We start from the raw sequence: 23,105 nt of genomic DNA, 5'->3' as shown, positions 1-23,105 counted from the left end.
GTTTCAGAGCGCCTTTATCTAAGGAGGGCGTGAAAGCACCACCCCCATGCCCTTACTCGTTTACCGCTCGCGCCTGCTTCACTCCTCCTGGACGGCTGATCCCTGTATTCACCATCCTTCTCTAATGCTACTTCCGTGCCCCCACCCGAGCACTCCCCCTTCATACCCCCCCCCCTGCTGGCAGCCCTCAGCCCCTGAGGCAGGTACCCCTTTCGGGGCGTGCCTGCCTCACATCCCCCTTTACCGGTACACAGGCCAGGAAACAACCTGGAATTTGGCATGTCGGTCCATTAAATAAAATGCAATTTATGTTCTGTGGATGTATTCCATGCATTCTTGGCAAGGCTCGCCTGGCTCGTCATGCCAAGAAGCTGCGGGGCATAGCGCGGTACAGATGTTCTGTTTCTGCTTCTGTCTGGGGGCGGAGGCAGGGGGCGAATCCGTCTCAAACTTTTCAGTACTGGTTACAAAGTTTCGCCCGGCTTTGCTCACACGCATTTGCGTTCTTTATTCAACAATATTTCTCATTTGATCTTGGAGAGCACGTCTAGTGACACCCCGGCTCTCACCCTGTAATTCTTCTTTCCCCCGCCCTTTATGAACCACTTCTTTTTAAAGATGTAATTCTATTATTTGGATTTTTGTAAATAACTTGTAACTAGCATACCTCAGTGCGCTTTTTAAAGGACTTTGTCGGGATGAAGGGCTAAACTGGTCTGCTAGGATTCAAACCTCTGTCACCTGCTTTTTCAAGGCCGATCTCAGCCGCAGGGGTATTAGTCCGCTGAGCTACCTTGCTAAGATTTACCACAGTTTGCACACAATCGCCGCAATAGCTGCATTAACCCACTGAACTTTCTTACTCGGGTGTAAACGTGATTTGAAGGTCACAATCTCTCCTCTACAACAAATCAAAATGAATTATTTTAAAAGGATGAACATTAAACGAGCTGCAGATCATACATGGCTCTGCAGGCGAAGCATTATTTGAAACTTCAACATTCGGTTCAAACTTTTAGCTTGCAGATTGCTTGGAGATTCTGTGGCATGAGCATGAACCCACTGAGATATGTTAATCAGATCTGCAGCTGTGGTTCTCAGCCTACTCTCTACCTACTGAGCTGACTAGTATCTAGAAATGAAGCCTGAGACCAGGGCCAATGGAACTATGCGGCATAGAAGGGCCAAATTATGCGGCATCGTTAACTAAATTAAGCGGCAAGAAAATGCAAATTATGTGGTGCATTGCTGCACATTTTGTGATAGTATAACTAACCCTGTTTTTATTTTGGCTCAGGTTAACACTGTCTGGGAACAGGTTTCACGTATTTAGTACCAGTTTAACACTCAAATGCACAATAAGCAACAGGGGACCTGTCAGCTTTTGCCAAGTGCAGCAACATACGTTGCTGTGTTTATAGTCATTTTTTGAACCAGAAACGTTTTTTGGAAGGTTAAAAAAATGCAGGTTGTGCAGCACGTGATGGATTATGGAGCAAATTTATAACCAAGCGAAAAACGTGGCAGCCACAAAATCGGATAATTCCAGTGTGACTACCTGAGAGCAACCAGTCTCAACAGATCTCTATTGGGGCCAGTGCAAAAGGAGGAAGGGAGGGCGAAGAGAAATATAAAATCAGTGTCACTGGGAAAAAGCATTAATGAAAAAGAACATGCGTGAGTGAAAAAAAGCGACAGGGAATGTATGGGGGTAGAAGCGAGAGGTATGAGGTGGAATCAAGACCACGCAGCCCGATTTTTGATAGCACCGGCCAGAGGCTTGTGGGAAAACGTATTAGTTTACAAAGTAAGCACTGCTGACAGGCACATTATCCCTCTGAGGTGCCTTCCTGGATGTTGAATCTGTGACTTGCAGATCTCCATGGCAGGCACATTAATTCACTGAGTTGTCTTGCTGGCATTCGAAAAACACAACCCACGCAGCAGGCGTCTTTGCGCCAGGCACATTAACCCGCCGGGCTTTCTTGTCAGCTATAATCACTAGCAGCTGTGTGTGCCCGGCATCTGGCCCGGCCTCTATGGTGGGAATGTTCACGTAACCGAGTTTATCGGTGAGAACTTCCCATGACAGCACCTCTGCCTGCAAGATGTTTCAGCGTCTCCCGCACTGCGCCCGACTCCCACACTCCCCCCCCCCCGCCCCACACACACACAGCCCAGCGCCTCATCTAACGGCGGAAATCCATTAATACTGGGAAGTTTTCGCTTGAAGTGAGCGGAAATATAACATGTGTCCTTTTCACACGCAGGCTTCAATCCACCACCCGCTGTGACCTATTTACAGACGTCTGAGCTCAGCTAGTTCATGTGTGTGTGTGTGTGTGGTGTGAGGGCGGGGCAAGTCATAAATCATATCTTGGGGCCATCGTTGTGGGGAATGTGGTGTAGGAAAGACTCAACATTTGACTGACAGATCCTGTGTATCCATTCACCTCAGCCCTGCCCCACGTGACCCCTGGGCCGCACGCGGTCTGTTCCTTCATTACCCTAGTCATCCATTATTTCCGTCCCAGGCCTCTTTGGGTCCGTTTACCGCCTGGGCCTCCCGCGCTTATAAAGGCAGGTTGTTCAATCTGCTCACCGCCTTTCCTCCCGCCAAACCACCCGCTGGCATTTTGTGACCACCACAGGCTTCTGGGGTGCTTATCGGGAAAACTGCAGCCTCGCGCTGCGTCTATGCCATCGAGGGGTCGCAGAGCCTTTCATATGGAGGCAGAACATGTCCAGTGGCAAAATGAACCTACACTGAAATCCAGGCATCTCTGTTTGACAGCGCCGTGTGATCCTGGTCAAATGACTTCACCGCCGTGTAGTTCGATTTCTGCCAAGTCTGGGCGCACTCAACGATGTAGGGGTTAAATGCCGGCAGAAAGCCACTCCCTCCTCAGCATCGTGAATATAATTAAACATATATACATTCCTCAATCGCCTCTCAGGAATTGTGTTTCAAACCAGGCCCTGTTTTGGTAACCTGTCTCTGAACTGTCTCCAGTCTGTCTCCACCCCATGAAGGCGACCGCCCCGCCCCTCCCCTCTACAGCGGGAGGGCTGGTGGCCACGGTTTTACTCCCCCAACTTTCGCAGCCTCCAAAGCACACCCCCTCACAGCCGGCGAGCCACCGTGACACACGGCAGTGATCTCACCACTTCACCGCTGCCCTGCATTCTTCCAAAGCCGGGGAGTACTGTCAGGAGCGCAGCGACCGTCCCCCCTGCCCCCCCCCCCCCAAACACTAGCTCGGTCCCAGCATGCCGGAGACTGTCTCCAGGTGAGTGAAGGGAGTGCCTCTACAAAGCGGGGGTCACGCAGGGCGCTTCATGCGGTGTTTGCAACGTTATTACACTCTTTATGGTCACGCCTCTGTATTAGCACGTTTTATAGCGCCAAACATAGCGCCGAGCTTTAAACCATTCTTTCCTAATTGTATTAGATGTTAATAGGGAGGTAATCTTGGTCACATCATGAACAGTTCACAGAGAGTTGTTAGAATCGAATATAGTCACTGTGTTCCTCGAGAGGTGTGGGTGTAGGCTGGGGTCATAGCGCCTAACTGTTGCAGTGTAACTGAAGTGCTACTGTGTACCGGCGCAGTACGATGCAGAATTTTATAGCTGTGCAGTGTGTGATGCAGCGCTGTGGTTTAGGGTTAATGATCCCCGTCGTGTGGTGCAAGACAACCGAAACAATGGTTTGATGTACTGTGCTAGGGTTGTGTATCTGTGCGATGTGATGCAGTGCAGAGGCGTTTTATATCTATGCAGTGTGATACAGTGTGTAACAAAGCAGTATTGTTTATCTGTGCACTCCGATGCAGAGCCACTGAAATGCCATTGGTTATCTGTATAATATGGTGCAGTGTAGTTCAGAAGTGCCCCGTCTATGCAGTGTGATGATACAGTGTAACTAAGCAGTATTGCATAGCCGGAGATTGATGCACTGCCTGTGAAGTAGTCGTGTATATCTGTGTAAAGTGATGCAGTGCAGTGCACCAGCGGTTCATATCCATGCAGCGTGGCGTAGTGTAAGTGAAGCAGTATTGTATATGTGCAGTACCACGGAAGAAATACAGGAATGCTGTGTGTGTGTGTGTGTGTGTGTGTGTGTGTATATATATACACACACACACATATATATATATACACACACACACAGTGTGATTCAGTCTTGTATATATGTGCTGTATACCTATGCAGTGACAGTGTGATGCAGTGTGGTGCAGCAGCAGTGCGTATCTCTGCAGTGTGATGCTATGTGACTGAAGAGGTATAGTATATCTGTGCACTTTGATGCAGTACAGTACAACAGGTACAGTTGTGTATCCGTGCAGTGGGGTTCCTGTAATTGAAATACCACCTCTCTCTGAGGTATGGAAGTGCAGCTGGAGTACTTTTCTTGATAGGGCAATTTGTCGCAGTGTAATTGAAGAATTCTTGTATGTCTGCAGTGATGTAGTGTGATGGAAGCAGTATTGTATACCTTGGAGTGTAATGCAGTATATCCAACACAGTGCTGTAAATCTGTGCAGTACAGTGCAGCACATCAGACTTATCTTTACTCAGTGGGTCTCTGCAGTGCAATGTACAGTGGTACTAGGTTAGTAAATGCGTTATTAGTAATCCAAAACGATTGTGCATTGAGAGCGCCTGACTGCAGTGTAACTGGAATAGTATTGTATATCTGTGCAGTGAGAGGTATTGTAACTGATGCAATGTTGCACTGTGTGTCTCTGCAGTGTGATGTAGGGTGGTGCTAGTTTAGTAAATGCATTATTAGTAATCAAAAAAGATTGTGCATTGATAGCGCGTGACTGCAGTGTAACTGGAATAGTGTACATCTGTGCAGTGAGAGGTATTGTATCTGATGCAATGTTGCACCATGTGTCTCTGCAGTGTAATCTTGGGTAGTCCTAGTTTAGTAAATGCGTTATTAGTAATCCAAAAATATTGTGCATTGATAGCGCCTGACTGCAGTGTAACTGTAATAGTGTACATCTGTGCAGTGAGAGGTATTGTAGCTGATTCAATGGTACAGTATGTGTCTCTGCAGTGTGATGTAGGGTGGTGCTAGTTTAGTAAATGTGTTATTAGTAATCCAAAAAGATTGTGCATTGATAGCGCATGACTGCAGTCTAACTGGAATAGTATTGTACATCTGTGCAGTGAGAGGTACCGTAACTCATGTGATATTCTCTGCATATCACTGCAGTGTGATGTATGTTACTAGTTTAAACAATGCTCCCTAAATGCATTATAAATAAACCAAAAATAATGTATATTGATGCAGTGAGACCGAAGTAGTGCAGTATATCTGGGCACTGTAACTGGAATCGTATTGTACTTCTGTGAGATGTATTGTAACTGATGCGATGTTGCACTGTGTGTCTCTGCAGAGTGATGTATGTTACTTATTTAGTTAATGCACTATAAATGCATTCCAAGTAAACCGAAAAGAACCCCTATTGAGGCAGTGAGACTAAAGTAGTGCAGTATATCTGTGCACTTTGATACAATGTATTTGCAATAGTATTGTACATCTGTGCAGTGAGAGGTGTTGTAACCGATGCAGTGTTACTCTGTGTCTCTGCAGTGTGATGTAGGGTGGTACTAGTTTAGTAAATGCATTATTAGTAATCCAAAATGATTGTATATTGATAGCACATGACTGCAGCGTAACTGGAATAGTATTGCTCATTTGTGCAGTGAGGGGTATTGTAACCGATGCAGTGTTACTCTGTGTCCCTGCAGTGTGATGTAGGGTGGTACTAGTTTAGTAAAAACATTATTAGTAATCCAAAAAGATTGTGCATTGATAGCGTGGGATTGCAGTGTAACTGTAATAGTGTACATCTGTGCAGTGAGAGGTACCGTAACTCATGTGCCATTACACTGTATATCCCTGCAGTGTGATGCATGTTACTAGTTTAATAAGTGCTCCCTAAATGCATTAGAAATAAACCAAAAAGCGTGCATATTGATGCAGCGAGACCGAAGTAGTGCAGTATATCTGTGCACTTTGATAGAGTGCATCTGGAATAGTACTGTACATCTCTGCAGTGAGAGGTATTGCAACTGATTCAATGTTACACTGTGTGTCTCTGCAGTGTGATGTATAGTGGTACTAGTTTAGTAAATGCGCTATAAGTAATAAAAAAAGATTGTGCATTGAGGGAAGAGGTTTGCGCCGCGACCAGGGCGACTGATCCCGGAGTCTGGAGATCACGGTTCGATCCCCGGCGCCAGATTAGCCCAGCACCATGTGACTCTGGGCAATAGCTTGCTTAATCTTCCCAACGGCCCCCAGCGCCTAGAGACCCTTACGGGTGATTGTTCGCGCTTTACAAATGTTGATTATTATTATTGACTGCGCCTGACTGCAGTGTGACTGGAATAGTATTGTTCATCTGTGCAGTGAGAGGTATTGTAACTGATGCAGTGTTGCACTGTGTGTCTCTGCAGTGTGATGTATGGTGGTACTGATGCTCTGAGTCTTGCCGCATAAGTAACCCAGTCGAGGTACAATTGCGTGCTGTGCCTGTTGTTGTGCGGTTGTGGAGTGTGCAGCCACTATTCTAACAATAGTGCTAGGGCATGGATAGCGTCCTGGTCCCATGCTTAGATGTGCCTCTTTCTGGGGTTGTGGGAACAGGAAAAGCCACAACACTTTGTAAACTTATCTACTGACCTTACGGTAGCAAAAGCCGATAGAACCTTCACATAATCGTGGTACAGAGCTTGTGATTGTCCCCAGATGCTCAGGGGTCTTTTAAGTGCCCCACCAGAGGGATCTTGGTTCTGTCTTATAGTGTGAATAGGACTGATGTCCCTTATGAACTATGGAAGACGTCCAAGCAGGAGAATTGTTACATTTACAAACTCTGCTGCTATTGTTTCATCTGGCTCACATATATGCATGATTCTCACGCCCTTAACAGCCAGAGAGAGGGTTCAGAGGAATTAGGCTTTAGCTAAAGCGGTTATGGAGGTCGAGTATGAGCTTCTCTCCTCCAGTGCTTAATTTGTGCCACTGGTTTCCGGTGCTCAGCACCGGCACCTATTTATCAGGGCCGGGTCTACACCTGAGGGCCAAGTTGAGCCCTCATCTAAGTGGCAGTGTTTACAGAAGGTGTGAGCTAATGTCCATCTGGCTGTTCTGCAGATCTCTTAGGGAAGGGAGGTAAAGTCATCCTTTGGCGAGGACAGGAGGAAAATTAGCTTTTTGTACCAGAAGTGGATGCAACATAGTAATCCCTGGAAATGAGATAGTTTGAAAAATATTGTTGGCATCAGAGATCCATAAACTGCAGATATTTCTTGCATACAATTCTCCCAAATATCTGAATACTATGTTCTTATCAAAATATCCCGAACCCTTTAAGTGTCAAAGGCATGAAATGAGTGCGAACCTGCAGCCGAGGAATTAGGGAAGGAAAATGGAGGAGAAGCGACATGAAAAGGTCAACCTTCCACAGAAAAGCAACGTACAGTGTAACAACAACCATACCTGTATGAACAACCATGGACCGTGCCAGCGGACACAGCAAGAATTTCACTAACCCTTCTTTAGGAGGTAACAACAACTATGAAAGGTGCTTCCCAGGATAAACACCCTAGATTTATTGTATGTCTGCGCACATAAAGCCGGACCACACTTTTATCAAGAACGAAGGCAATAACAATATTAAGCTCCAGAATTTGATCTGTTCACTTAGGTGGATGGAATTTTTCCTTAAACCCATGAAATATTCTCCATAATGGGATCACAAAAAATAGGTACAAGTTTGTTCTCTTTTTAGGCTGCGGGAGTTGATACATTATATATCTAGTGGGAGATCTTTCAAGAAGTTTATCTGGCCAAATTCAAAAGGTAAAGAGTGTTGCCCTTTAGATGAGCGTCCAAATGAAGTAACAGTGAAAAAATCCTTGAAATGGAAAATGTGCTCCACTTTAAGAAGTGATAGGAAGAAACATGTTGTCTTAGGATGCCACCAGACGTCTCCTAAAAAATCTAATGCAACAATGAGAGAAGAAAACCAGTACTCCCAACCCTCAGGAGCAGAACTTCAAACATTTCCTTGGGTAGCAGGTCTTACCGGTTGGGCAGTATGGTATGAGTGGTGTTGCAAACACTGGTGAACTATCAAATCTGATTGGCTCATGGTGGAACTACAAAGACCATGCACTTGTTGGACATAACAAATTTATTTTTGGACCTTTTTTTAAATCGCTGGACAAGGATGCAACTCTTAGCAGGCATTTCCATCAATGAATGCCTTTAGAGGGAACCGGAATGAAACAACTGGCCTCAAAAATGACTATTACTAGAAAAGGAGTACCTAAATGGCAAATTATAAAATTTGTTTGGGTCTCTGAAAATCCTTGCAGTCAGGCTGACTGAGTTGGTGGGTTGTGCTAAACAGCAAAGATTTCCTCTGCACACTTTGTAAAGTTTTTGCAAAACGTGATAACCTTTGCAGGGGTCCTACATAAAAAAACCAAAAAAAAACAAGGGAAAACAACCCTGCAAAGTGGGATTCGTAAGACAAGCTCCCCTGCAAAAGCCATTCTTATCAAGAACTATCTTCCCAGAAAGATTTTTTCACAAAAGATTTTCCACAAAAACTGGTGGGCGCATAGCGTGACATTGATTAAGAAAAAGCAAAGTTAGAAGCTATCTGGGGCTATAGTGATGGGGAGTTTTTTTCCCATATGATGCATCAAAACATGCAAGTTTTAGTCAATCTCTCATTGGACGGTTGCATCGACTTCTGACCCCGGCAGTGCTCACCCTACAAAACACCTCTGTTGTTCTTCAGTGAATGCAAGGTGGTTAGAACGAGATATCCTTATGGGGAAGTAAGCAAGAGGTATGTAGGTGCTGCTAATGCAAATATCAAACTATTAATAGCAAGTTAATGCAGAAAAAGACAGGCTTCCAAGATGACAGTGACTAAGTTTGGAAACATGTAACTGGAGAACAAATCATTTAAGTGTTTATGTATTTAGATGTTATGTTATGTTAAAATTTCTTATAAAGCACTCGTACACCAATTGGTTTCTTGACGCTGAACTTAAGGTTTTGCTGCGACCTCATGTATTTGTTGTCAACAGATGGTATTTGCATTGCGGGAACCTAGCCAAAAGGCAATGGTCATCAACACTCTCCACATCTATAGGCCACAGCAAAAACCCTGCTGTCCCAGACCTCTCATCAGATAGCCCAAGTTTGGTATGAACATCTTGTTCTCTATTCAAATTTCTCTGAACTTGTGACAATGTCCCTCAGTGATTCACTGTCTTCTGGACCCAACCCTAACTTATGCTGCTGGATCAACATGATTGGCAATCTCATCAAAAATGGATTCCATGACTGAGAAGAAGAAACATGAAGTTCTCTTTGTGTAGAATTAGTTGCTTTCCAACCATAAGTTGCATTTTAATATCTGGGCCTGAAAATGTGTTCATCTCGTTTTGTTTTTGATAGAGCATTTTATTTTCAAAAATTCTCATTGCATCTTAGTTTTGTTGGGATATTGCTCCAAACAGTTTGGAAAATTGGTTCCCGACCCAGCTCAAGAAGGGCTGGATTCTCAGAATGACCACTGACTAGGTGAATGATTTCCATGCAGATTCATCGTATGTAAATGTATCTTCCAATTTACCGCTCAGTCCCACTCACCATTGTCAATACCTCCCTCACTCAAGGCTTCTTCCCAGAAGCACTTATGACAGATCAAATCCTTCCACTTCTAAAGGACAACTATACAAGACCATGATGACCTCGCCAATTACCATCTCATCACTCACCTACCATTCATCGGCAAGATCATTGAAAAAGCAGTCTATGCTCGACTCCAAGATCACATCGATGCCGACTACCTCCTGCACAGCGACCATCCGCCTTCAGATCAGGCTGCCGTACAGAGCTTGCTACATTACACATCATAGACAATGCTTGCTTGACCACAGATAGAGATGACTCCTGCTTCCTGATACTGCTGGACCTCTCAGCTGCCTTAAACACAGTCGATCAAGGGATTTGTCGTCCTTCACTAGTTCTTCTCATAACTCTCCAACCGACACCAGTTATTTCACATGGGCCCCTCGATGTTCCAAAAACCCCTATTACTTGCCGAGTCTCCCAGGGTTCCGTACCACCTCATATGATCTTCAACCTCTACATGGAGCCGCTTGGTGCTCTAATCACAGACACCATCAAGATTCACCAATGTGCCAATGACACATAACTCTACCTGAGAGTTTCCTCTGTTTCAGACATTCAACATCATAATCACTGCCTACACATCAACCAGACCTGGATGTCCAGGACCTACCTGAAGTTCAACCAACCAAGTCAGAATTCCTGTTATTGGCCAAGAACAACAAACAAGAAACAGTACAAACTGTTTCCATTACATGAACCTTGACGGCTTCGAACCCCAACGTTCGCCGACTGCCAAGTCACTTGGATTCACCCTGGACACCAACTTCACCCTCAAGAAACATGATGTCAGAATAAAACAAAGTCAGCCTGATACCAGCCCTCTCTTCTAAGGAAGGTCAAACCATTTCTTTCAGAAAGTGACTTCAGAAATGCTGCTCACGCCCTCAGACTTTTGTATCTAGACGATTGTGATGCTCTGCTCCATGGCCTCCCAGACTTCATACCAGAAACCCAAATGGGCAACATACATTCTGTAGCATGTCTCATCCAGGGCCTGGAGAAATATGACCACGTCACCCGATTCTGATTGAACTCCATTGGCTCCCTTTGCTGGTTAGAACCGTCTTCAATACCAGCCGCATCATTTGCAAAGCCAACATGATCAGCACCCCAACTTATCTTGCTGACAAGCTTAACATCTCTGTCCGTTCTCGGTACACCCACCAGCCAGGGCATCATTAATCTACTGACTAAAAAGTCTAAAAAAGTAAAACAATGCAACAGCCTTTTTTTCAATTTCTGCACCAACGATCTGGAACATCTTTGCAGCGATCAGGACCACCATAAAGCCGCTCCAATTTAAGAAAGAGTTAACGAAGACTACATCACAATGCATTAACTGTACATAACCCAGCTACCTGTCCTATCATTCATTAATTATGCTTGTCTTTGTCCCTGTAAAGCACTCTGTTGCTTTTAAAAAAAAAAGAGTTTTATATAGCACAAACTAGACCCGAGGATATCAGGTATCACAGCGCTCTACATGCGCACCAGTTTCGTTACAGATGGACACATTCATTTTTGTTAGGCATGGGGAGATTAAGTGGTTTTCCCAGAATCACAGGATGTTGAGCGTCGTTGCCGAGACTCGAACCTGGTTCCCCAGCTTCGAGGTCGACCGCTACAGCCGTTTTGGGTTGGATCACGCTATAGAAATACAATGTACATGCATACCAGTGCATACTATATTATTTAGGTTTGTTGGCATTAAAGATTGAACAATTTCATATTGAACTAGAATAGAGTATGTGCTGGGCAATGGTTCATGTCTCAGTTGGTAAACATATGTCTGTGAGAGGTTAGTGAGCAACACAAAAAAAGCATTAACACATCTAGAAGGAAATATATTTGCAAAAGTCACACGTGGCTTTTTTACCAGCAGCCTTTCAGGGCGTGGTATTCGAGACCAAGCATCACGTGTGTGTGGTTGCCTGCACGAGCTGAAGGCGACAAGCACCAAGGCACTTTCAAGAAAGGTTCGGAAGGGCGAGTAATGTGTGGGGTTTTGGTGTAACTGAGCTTGTGGTTTGGTCATTATTCAACTTCCTGTTGCTGAGTTGAGGACTTTGAGTAGATGTCGAGGTTCTGCAAACAGTAGAGTGCATGGTGAGAAGGTCTATGCCCTCACATAAGCATACCACGTCCAAAGGTGGGAGTAAGCTCTTCAGTAGGCCCATGTTTCTCCAAGAGTGATGTATCCAAATATGTGATGGTTCTTGCCAATGTTACTGATGAAAACAAGGACCTTAAAATCACTGAAGAAAAGACAATCCTCAATGTCTCTCAACGAAAACACAGGCATCGTCAGTGCCTGGCAAAAACCCACAGACATCATCAATTTCTCTCTATAGATCATAGGAAGTCTCAATGTCACCAGAGAAAACAGACAACGTCAACATCTGAAGAAAACAAAGATAATGTCATTATCACTCAATAAAACACAGGCACCATCAAAGTCTCTCAACCAACCACAGACATAATCGATTTCTCTCTATCGATCATAGGAATTCTCAATGTCACCAGAGAAAACATAGACAACGTCAATATCTGAAGTAAACAAAGCATTGTCCCTCAATAAAACACAGGCACCATCAAAGTATCTCAATAAACCACAGACATCATCAGTTTCTTTTAGTAGACCACAGGAATTCTCAATGTCTGTAAAGAAGACAAGAGCAACATCAACGTCTGAAGAAAATTATGACATGGTCCATGTCTGTCAATAAAACACAGACACCATCAGAGCATCTAATATGCCACAGACATCATCAATTTCTATCAAGAAAACACAGACATTCTGAGTGCCTCTCGATAAACCACAGACTAGACAATCAATTTCTGTCTAGAAAACACGGGGCGATCTGTGTCTCTTAAGAAAGAAAACACATTGAACGGAGGCATTGTGAGTACTTTTCTTGGAAACACATGCATCAAAGACTAGCATCACAAATATCTCTTTCGAGAAAACACAGGCATCGATCATTGGCGTCAGTAATGCCTGTCGAAGGCAGGCATTGTTAATGTCCCACAAGGAAACACAGGTACCGAACAGAGGCATTGTCAAAGCCAAGTAAGAAAAAACAGGCATTTTTTAACTCTCTCAAGAAAACACAGATGTTAAACAGGCATGGTCAACGGCACACAAGAAAACAGGCATTGTCAGTTTCTATTAAGAAAACGTTGGCATCACCTCGGTCTCTTGAGAGAGCACAGATATCATTAATGTTCCTCAAGAAAGCACAGACCTTCAACAATATCCTCAAAAACACAGATACATTGTCAAGGACTCTATACAAAACACAGGAATCCTGAGTGGATCAAGGGAAGTCAAGCACCGGCGGTGTCTTACACACAGGTAAAGGCATCGCCAATGGCTCCAGAAATCGAAGGCCCGTCAATGACCCAAGAAAGCCCAGGCGCTTTCAGGTTGCTTCGCGGCCCTATTTTCTTGCCATTTGTTAAACTCCTGGTGCATCTCTGAAGTGCTTCAGAGTGTGCATACGAGGGTTCAGGTAGAGAACACTGATGGGAAGTGTGAGCTAGGACCCTGTAGCTTGATCAGGACTGGCCACTACTGCCTTTCAGGATAATGACCACTTCCTGGGGAAGAGGGGGGGGGGGCAGGAAGTGGCAGGGGGAAAAGTACTCACGTTTGGATAGGGCTAGGGCCGCACAGGTGGAAGTTAGCTCACTCGTTTGTAGAAGAACAAGCAAGTATCCTCTGGGCTTTTGGGGACTGCAGTTTCTCCTGCATTACATTGTACATTATTATTATAATAATAACAATAATGTTGTGATTCTTAAACCACCCGAGGCGGGTAGGCTATCTAATATCCCTAGGATCCTAGGAAGTGAGAGGCATTGATCCCGCCAGGGTCATTCCAATCAATATTCAGTCATTAGGGAATGATAAAATGATCCTTCTTGGACCTCAAGAGGTTGTGCAATATAAAAAAAAATCATCAATGCTTTCGATACAGAAGAGGAAACACACCTTTGAAGTAAATCTGGCAGACACAGGTTTTGCTAAAATAGTGGGTAAAGCTCAAACATGCAAGAAGTGATAACGACAAAGCAAAGCAGGTGGAGGATGGGACCGTGGCAATCAACCATTTAGCAGAAATACAGTTTGTCAGTCTTTTTTTAACTATGATGTGCCCCATCACTTATGGCGGGCGAGGGGGGGCACCAGAAGGTAGCTAGTGGCACAGTTATTAGGTTAGGTGGCTAGTTGTGGACCTAAACTGGTGGTGATGTTGAGCAGTGTTGGATAGTTGGTGAAAGGCTTAGAGGTGTTTGTAATGTAAGGGTGGGTGGTGGTGATGAAAGGTATGTAGGGTACCTGTGAATGGTCAGCAGTGTAGGGTGGTGCGCTTTGGCGGCTAGAGCACAGGAAGCTCGACAGTGATGATGGTTGGTATTGGGTGGCCAGTGCAGTGTCTGGGTGTGGGTAAGTGCTGTGTTGGACAGCTTTGGGATCATAGTGGATCATGGATCCACTGGCGCTAGACACAGTAGAGTGGGTACTGGAGTGCGCAAATGTGTCCGTTAGCTTGGGACGAGATTGGGTTACTATTCGGGTACCTGGGCCTACAATGTCATGGAACGCGGTTGGGCGGCTAGTTGAGCACCTGGAGTTACTCGTTGGAGCTGCTCAGGATGCGTGGAGCCGCTGGATGTTGTCCATGACTCTGGACCGAAGCAGATAGCTAGAGGAGTGCCAGGAGGTGGCAGTGATTCTCAAGGGGATGGCTGGCTCTTCAGTGGTGCTGGACAGGAAAGCATGTCTAGTCCAATGATTGGAAGGGACCGCTGGTGCTGAACAGTGTTGGGTGGATAGAGGATGCCTGGATGTGTGAAGGATCCTGGATGGGCTGGAGCCATTAGTTGGGGACCTGGATCTGGTCAGCATCACTAGGGGCATTGGATGGCTTGTCGAGTTTCTGAAATGAGTCAGTGGATCTGGGCTGGAAACGGTGTCTAGTGGAGCTGCTGAATGTGTTGCCTGGTACTAAATGGAGTTGGGTGGCTACTGGACACCATGGTGCCGTTGATCATGATAGATGGGGCTGCGTGACTAGTTGAGTGTCGTTACCTGGCTGGTGTAGTCAGACACACTTGGATGGCTAGCTAAGTGTTCGAAGTTAGTCATTTCTGGACAGGATAAAGTGGCTAGCGAGTGACTTTAGGAGTAGCTGGTCTTTGTCCATTTGGGTGGACAGTGGAGCTTCTAGTAATGATCTTGAATACAGCTGAGACACTAGTCAGGTGCCTGGGTGTGGTAGATGTCAGTAGAGGGAATTGGCTAGCTGGGTGAGTGCCTGGAAGGTGGGAACAGGGCACACAGCTCTCGATTTTGGATTTATGACTGACCAAGTTGCTATCTGTTCCCTCCACAGTCCCTTATCCCACTCTCTTTTGTAGGTGACATCACGAACATGTTGTAGGGACCGGTCAGGCGTTTGTCATTTTATCGCACTCGCCCAGTGCTTCCTTCCTTCCAAGACGTCCAGTTTCCTTTCTTCCCAGAGGGCCATCTATTTGCGGCCTATCTTATCTTTCACTCGCTTCCTTGACGCACATACCTTTGAGAGCTTTCCTTTCTATCTATTGAGCCAGTTTAGACGCAAATTGCGGATTGGGCCCGGGGGTCAAAGAAAGGACAAGGCCCCAGGACCACAGCCTGCATCCTCGGGTGAGGGCCTGTTTACAGTGCACACTGGCCCAGGGCACCCTTGAAGAACTCAGTGGGTTCAGCCCCTGCTGCAGGGGTTGTGTCCAATCTAGGCGTGGGCGATGCAGAAGAGCACCATCGAGCTCGGTAATGATAAATATGTTCATAGTGTCTAGACACGTGTGATCTTTCAGGACCCTCAAGCCTGATAGATCTCCTCAATGCATTGTGGGCAATGTGGTCCACCGGCTGTCTTTTGCTGCTCCACTCCACTGAAGATGCAGCAGAATAGACTTTAAGGAAGGCAGGTTCTAAGAAGTGGATTAGTGCCCAGATAATTAATTATTTATCATTCTGGAGTTTTTTTGGCAATACTTTCGAGTAACATGTTTCAGTTCTGAGACAGGAAATATGGAAAATGGCTTCTGTAAGAAGTCGCTCCGTATCAAGGTGTACTGTTGCTGTAGAATTTAACAGCGCTTCACAGCCCTATGTAGGGCGCTAAAGCACAGTTTCGGACAGGTAGCATGCTTCACGTGGGGGAGTGTGTAGTCGGTGGAGTGTTGTGTTCCTATGTGGTAAGCGCTTGGGTTTTGTGCGAATGGGCCATAGAGGCGTTCTTCCGTTGCAGTGCCAAGCAGAGTGATGGGCCCGCACAAATTATAATTATAGACAAGACTATAACATGTAGGCATCCACACAGCACCCGCCTGCCTAGAGGGGCAAAGAGGTGCTGTGGGTGCACCAAGAAAAGGCGGTAATTAGAGAAGCCTGGTCATACATATGACCACTGGCTCAAGGCAGAAATGCTGTCAAATGTGTAACGTAAAGTAAATGGACAATAAATGCGCCTTTTTTAAAGACAGAAATATTGTCTACTACTGAGGCATCAAGACTGGGAGATGTAGCAGGGAGTACACAGTCTTTAAAGGCCCATTTTCACCTCCTCCTGCCAAACGTTTGTGCAGGGTTTTGCAGTGTTGGAACGTAAAATGATAGGACCCCCTTGCAGAAAGTGAAGAGGGGGTCCCTGAGTCTTCCATATCTCACAGATCTTCACTGGCCCTGGGTGGAATGAGGCCCCTATGGATAGTTAAGGGGTCCCTAAAGTTTTGTGGCCCCCTGCACTGCAGGGGCTGCATGGACCTGTGCTACGCCCCTGGGTTTTGTGCTCCACACCCCTCTCATCCTCTCGAAGGCAGATGACCCCTGTCTGGCCACGGCTCAGGCCCTAGCCAGACATGCACCCCGCACATGTGAAGGTGAGTGACGAGGCGCTTTATAGGTTGCTGACCGGGCACCACAAGAACAAGTCAACCTGTCCATAGCTACCCTTTTCTCTTCACCTTTCCAGGCAAACCCAATACCTTTTTTCTTAGCTCCCAGAGACCTTTGCTCGTTCTAGTTTTGCCGCAGGAGGCCTCCTCCTTCTCGGGAAACGTCCTTTACAATGCGGGCCTAAGCATGTGTGACGTTTCCCTGCAAGCTGAACAACGCTTTCCGTAACCATGCATATGCGTGGTTGAGGCAGTCGGCGTTCTAGCTGTCTAAACGGATAGCCAGGTAGAGGAACTGGGAGGCATGCGGCAGCAAGGGTGACACGGCTTGGTAAATTCGGCTGGGGCTAGGGGTAGTTCTTAGGAGTGGGCGCTGGTTTTAGTGATCAGGGAGGGAGCTGGGGTCGGGGTAGTTTTTAGGGCAGGGGGCGACGTTTTAGGGCTCAGAGCGGGGGGAAGGGGTAGTTTTTGTGGGCTAGGGGGCCGGGTTTTAGGGCTCAGGGTAGGGGGTCTGGATAGTTAATAGGGCTGAGGCAGGTAGATTATAAAGCAGGAGGGCCGAATTTTAAGGCTCGGGGCAGGGGGGCTGGGGTGGGATCTCTACCACACATATATGTTTACCAAACATGCTTACAAAGAAATTCGTTGTAAAGGCATGCATGGTAAAGGCATGCGTGATAAAGGCACTTACATTATAAAGACCGCGTGGTAAAGGCATGTGTGGTTTAGGCATGTGTGGTTGTGTAATACAACCCTCCTGCTCTTCTAGAAAGGCCTCCCAGACAACTTCCACTTTCAACATTGGTAGGGAAGGACATTTCAGGGTAAAAAGGAGACAATGTGGCGAAAGGAGACCTCACACTGCTTCCATTGTACAGAACGGCAGAGTGGGGAGCAGGCCTCTCCCACTTTTTCAAAGGGCCTGGAGACCAGCAGAGGCAGGAAGACGGGTTCTCTCAGCACCACAAGGAGCCATAGAGAGGCTTGCACCAGAGGTGAGAGGAGATGACTAGAGCAGGGGGAGCAACGGGAAGTGACGGTGCTGTGGAGCCGGGGGTGAAGAGAGATCGGGCTGACCCAAATGGAGAGAAGGGGAACAGCTCACACGAGGAAGGCAAAACAAAGCACATACAAGAAGAAAATGACAGGCAGATCAATCTGCAGCTCCTCAAAACAAACTTCGAACAGCTATAGCAAAATAGTCAATTCCTCGGGAAATGCCTGCAGTTGCTTTTTAAAATGGCTTCCAGGTCATCAGAGGCACAAAGACAAGTTCGCACTGTGCAGCGAGGAGCCAATCAGAGGCCCCCTGCGGGTTCGAATGGGTGACCAGGGCGGGAAAACGATTGGCCTCAAGGTCCTGCCCTTTGACGGTAATATATGAATCTGCTATTATTGCTGTGATACTTTGGCGCTATGTAAATTGTCATTAATTAATTTAAAGAATTTTTGTTTTTGGTTTAAAAATACTTTATTGATTTTCAAGAGGGAAGACAGAAAAAAAATTGTAACAGGGTTAACATAAGATATCTAAGGCAAAGTTATCACATATACAATCATAAAGTGAGGTTATTACGCCTATATGGGTATCAAGAGACTAACCCCAGTGATCAATAATAAAAGAAGAAAAGACAGACAGAAAGGAAGGAAAAGGGAAAAAAAGATAAGAGAAGGGAGAGCGAAGGCTAGTCGACCGATCACATTTATTTCCAAAATTCTATGGATATGTTGGCACAAGAGCAGTCCGATATTGATAGGCCTAACATATAACAGCCTTGTACAGGTAACAATAATTAAATACAAATATTCAAGTGATGCGTCAGTAAAGGCACAGGATATGATTCATGGGCATATAGTAGTGTTAAGACCTCTAAACTTAATGATAAGACTATAGCCTTTTGGGGGCAACAATCTTCGGTTCCACCAAATGACCAGATATGGCCCACACTATGGAGCTCTGTCTCACGTAATAAGATCTCCCCGGTCCTCTCCCAAACCAAATACTGGCTACTACTCAAAGCATTTTGGACTCCTGCCCGATTATTCTCATTAGGTCTCCGTAAGGACGCAACATGTTGGAACTGTAACCGAGAAACGGGGGATTTAGCCCATCTTATTTTTCAGTGTTCACTAGTAAAGTTGTTTTGGGGGGAAAAAATTGCCTTTTTAACTGGTTTGTTTAATTGTACTTTGGTCAAAGAAATTTTTTTAAACTAATTCTATAACCTTCTTCCGCTTCTGTGGATCCGGTTTGATGCATCGTTCCCACTGTAAGGCACAATCATGCGTTTTGGAAGAGAGTCCAGCAAAGCCTGATAAAACGCCAATGTCGCCATTTTCCCATCACCCTTCAGTTGCTGCCGTAACAAAATATGCATTTTACGGCCCTTTGGCTGCCCCCAGAAGTGTACTCACTGTTATTGGGTGAAAATGTGCTGTTTTTTTCCAAGAAATCCAAAAATATGATTCTCTTTGTTACTCTGTATATTTACAAAACGTTATACCTGCAAAATGTTAACTTTTGCATCCATTCCAAAAAGACTTAGGGGCGCAAGCATCAACGTAAGGAATTGCGATTCCTTAATCACGATTTTTAATGAATCGCTATTAAGGGACTCACAATTCCTTATGCATGTAGGAATCGCTAAATAAATTGTGATTTCTACACATTCCCTATTAATTGCGATTCACTGATAGGGAATGAATGGGAAACCACTCGCAATTTGCGATTGCCAAATAGGTAATTGCAAATTGCGCATGCAATTTCAAGGGTGCTAGGGGGGCAAAAGCCAACCGGATGCACCCCAAAAGATGGCATAAGTGCACATGTGGTGCACACACATGCCCTAAGGGCATGCGTGTGCGCCACATGGCACTTAGAAAAATGCAATTTTGAGCATTTTTTCTAAGGAATTGCAAATTACCATCAACTTGAACTTGATGGTAATTTGCAAATCCTTAATGCAAAGTCACATTCTCAGAATGGTTCTTGCATTGCAATTAGAGAATCGCAAATTGCGATTCCCTAACTGCAGTCGCAAAATAGGTAATCTCAAAAAAAGATTACCTATTTTGCGAATGGCTTAGGGCTTGATACATCCCAAAAGGCTAATTAGCGGTCGCAAACGGGCCGATTCTGCGAATTAGCTTGATGCATATACCCAAAAAACTTTTAATGGCAAACAAAAGAAAATTATATAATACACCCAAAAATGTGTTTTGCACTTAGCCGGCCTAATCAAACCATGAGTGCGCCAGCAATATTTAAAACGGTGTTATTATGTAAAAAATCAAAAATAGTCTACTTTCTAATCTCACAGTAGATCTTAAACATCAATAGTTATGTTTTCAGGTCTCTCACCAGGAAACCGAGCTCAGATTCTAGCGCTCCACTTGGCAATTCTGGACCTAATTCAAAAATATTTTTCTGTTAGCAGTTGTTTTTTGTTCTTGACTTAGGAGTGATTTACTTCTGAATTTTTAGTCTTAAGACCATTCGTATTTACAGTGGGAAAAAAGTTGCTTTAGTGAGATCCTAGATAAATCACGGCTTTTTCCTGAGCTTATTATATAGTATTGTCAATGTGTTTTTATTTATTTGTACTTTTATTTTGCATTAAATCAAATTTTATATAATCACAGAGCCTTAATTTTATTTATTTTATAATCTTTCTATTAAGTTTGTAACCGAGTTACATTGGAGTCTTACGATACAACCACACATATAAACATAACACAAAAATGGAAAACACGTGAATTAATCTTGACTTGGAATCAAAAAGAATAGCAGCAGTATGGGAGACCTGACAATAATAAATGAAAAACACATTTTTAGGCAGAGGCAGCGTCGACATGACAGCATTCATCAAACCAAGGCGCATCACAATACCTAGTTATGATCGCAAATGGATCCGCTGTGCTTACTCAAATCAGGGATCAGGCCTCTGCGTAGATTGAGGCAATGCGTCTCGGAAGGAAAAACAGTTGATCAACAACAATAAACTATATGATATAGGTAAAGACTGCGAGTGGTTTGGGGAGCAGTGAATATGGACCCCAAATGTCTCTCGACCTTGGCCTTGTCCTTGAGGTGCAATGATGAGTAAGGCTCAACCTGATCATTACAAAGTGTAATATGACGGAGGCAGTCTCGGTGCTTGGGAACAGCGCCTTTCAACCATGCCCTGGTCAGCAGGCGCCGGGAAGGGACCAGAAGAAGGGCTACCACTTCCATCTGTGGCCGCATCATATCATCAACATAGCAGAGAAGCATGGCGATTGGAGTCAATGGGAATACAATAGGAAACATCTCTCCAATTGTATGAGCAACTTCAAACCAAAAGGCCTACATTGGTAGGCAAGCCCAAGCCAGGTGTATATAGCCAACAGGGGGGAAACATCGTTAACATCGCAGTCAGTACACCGCGATGCTGTTACATCGCGGTCGTTACAACGAACGCGATGTAACCACGCGATGCCATTACAACGCAAGTCTTTACATCGACTTGCGCTAGATGGCGTGCTAACATTACAAATAGTGTAGTTTACTATCCCAACACCTTCCCTACTGTTAAGTGGACTGGAGTTGGAATAGTAAATTACGCTTTTCTAATGTTAGCACGCCATCTAGCGCAAGTCGATGTAAAGACTTGCGTTGTAATGGCATAGCGTAGTAACATCGCAGTCGTTGTAACGACCGCGATGTAACTGCACGCGTTGTAATGACTCGCGTTGTTACGTCATACATCCCAACAGGGTCAGTGTAACATCAAGCACACTCAGAGGTCTGGTACCGGCCTCTCTGGTCCAAGCGTGCGGGATGTAATACACATCATCTCTGTTTTATAAGATGCTTACATTTCATCATGTAGATCGGCAGTTTGCAAAAAATGTGCTGGGGCACAGATTGTCAAAGTTGACTCTTTACCGTAACTAGTTGTTCGAATAAAAGTATTTTCAAAATCTGGAACAAAGAGGCACGAGGCCATTTTCTCTTTTGAAGATGTTTGGATATGGTGCTTCGTGGAAGCAATTACAGAAACTCCTCAGCACCACCCACGATGCTGCTGCGAGATGAGAGCAGACAATCCTGCATGTGCGGACTTGCATCACAGTGCACTTCCTAAGCTTCCAATTTGGTGGATATTAGCACTGCCTTCTTAAATGAACTACCTTTGGGACAAGCTAAAACTATTTGTGTGGATCAGGAGGCCCAGGAGAAGGGAATTTCTTAATAAAGGGTTGACGTGTTTCAACACGATGGATACTATTAGGTCTGCTGCAGGATGTTATTCGAAGCACTCTGTAATTAGAGCAGATAGTCACAAATCACTAAAAGATCTATAAAGTCACATGAATATGCAGTTTCTCACATCAGTGTTGTCACTTTCATCACAGGCTCTCAGTCTCTCCTCTCTTAGCCTGACTGTAGGACAGCGACAAATAAATACCGCCAGCTACAAGCAGCCGGGGTAAAGACCCCAGAAGTGGCTGCAAACATTCCACTGATGTTGGTATGTTCATGGTAGTAGCTGACTCAGGGATTAGAAGAAAGACATGAAGGATGCATTTAAAATTTACAGTGTTAGTTATTGTGTCAGGAGAGCCTGATTGGCCAGATCTCACCTATAGGGACATTTTTAGTCTGAAAAACGTGTTCAGGCCTGTAGTAGCTTCAAAGTTTACTTGCATTTGCTACGTTTGTAACCTTCCATATTCTAAAGTGCATTGATACCACTAGTTGGTAAGACAGGTATGCAGGTTGAGCAGCAGAGAACTCTGGGTAATCTATAATTCACAGGTTTGCACTGTTGAGTAAGATGACTCCTGCTATTAAAGCGCCACGAGTTAATTTGTAACTTGCATTATGCAATTTATCAAAATTCACATCCCTTTTTATTGTTTATTAAAGTCTGTAAAAAAAAATGGAAGGCAGTTTACTCCTTGCAACAATGTCCTGCAGCGGCCAATCACAGTGGGAAACCGAAGGCTCAGCCCTGCAGTAGGGAGAGAGAGAGAGAGAGAGGAGACAGGCACTTCTTGCATTGTGCTATAGAAACTATACATCTTTTCATAGCTGCCACAATGCCCTTTTCACAGGGAGGATGATGCGATGGAAGGCAGCCTCCACAATGGGTGCTGCAGCTGGCCAAGGCTGAAAGGCGACAGCACTGCGGTGCTCCCAAGCGCCGCAGTAAAGACAAATAGCATTCAAGGCGCCATATTGAGAGAGAAGACCCTGAGCTGTAGTCACTTGGCAGCATTCAGCACCCACAGGCACCTTTACAGAAACTGCACCGTCAGCTGTACTTGGTGTTTCAGGACCTGCACCAGGAGTAGGCGTGGCGTTTCGTATGCAGTGCTGTGCCGTACCTTAACCGGCAACATGGGGCGGCACTGCACCTCGGCCAGT

The 23,105-nt window shown here is 45.1% G+C and overlaps 1 protein-coding gene across 1 annotated transcript in view; it reads left to right on the top strand.

Annotated features, from left to right (window-relative positions):
* The first annotated feature begins 3,123 nt into the window (after positions 1–3,123).
* Positions 3,124–23,105, top strand: part of LOC146833137 (sphingosine 1-phosphate receptor 1-like) — a 51,182-nt gene continuing 31,200 nt past the window's right edge. The window contains exon 1 of the mRNA XM_085600763.1: positions 3,124–3,290. The gene's annotated coding sequence lies outside the window, so the exon portion shown is untranslated. The remainder of the gene's footprint in view (positions 3,291–23,105) is intronic.

The sequence above is a fragment of the Triturus cristatus genome, chromosome 4_2 (assembly GCF_964204655.1).
Source record: "Triturus cristatus chromosome 4_2, aTriCri1.1, whole genome shotgun sequence".
NCBI lineage: Eukaryota > Metazoa > Chordata > Amphibia > Caudata > Salamandridae > Triturus > Triturus cristatus.
This window is presented reverse-complemented; position numbering and strand designations above follow the sequence as displayed.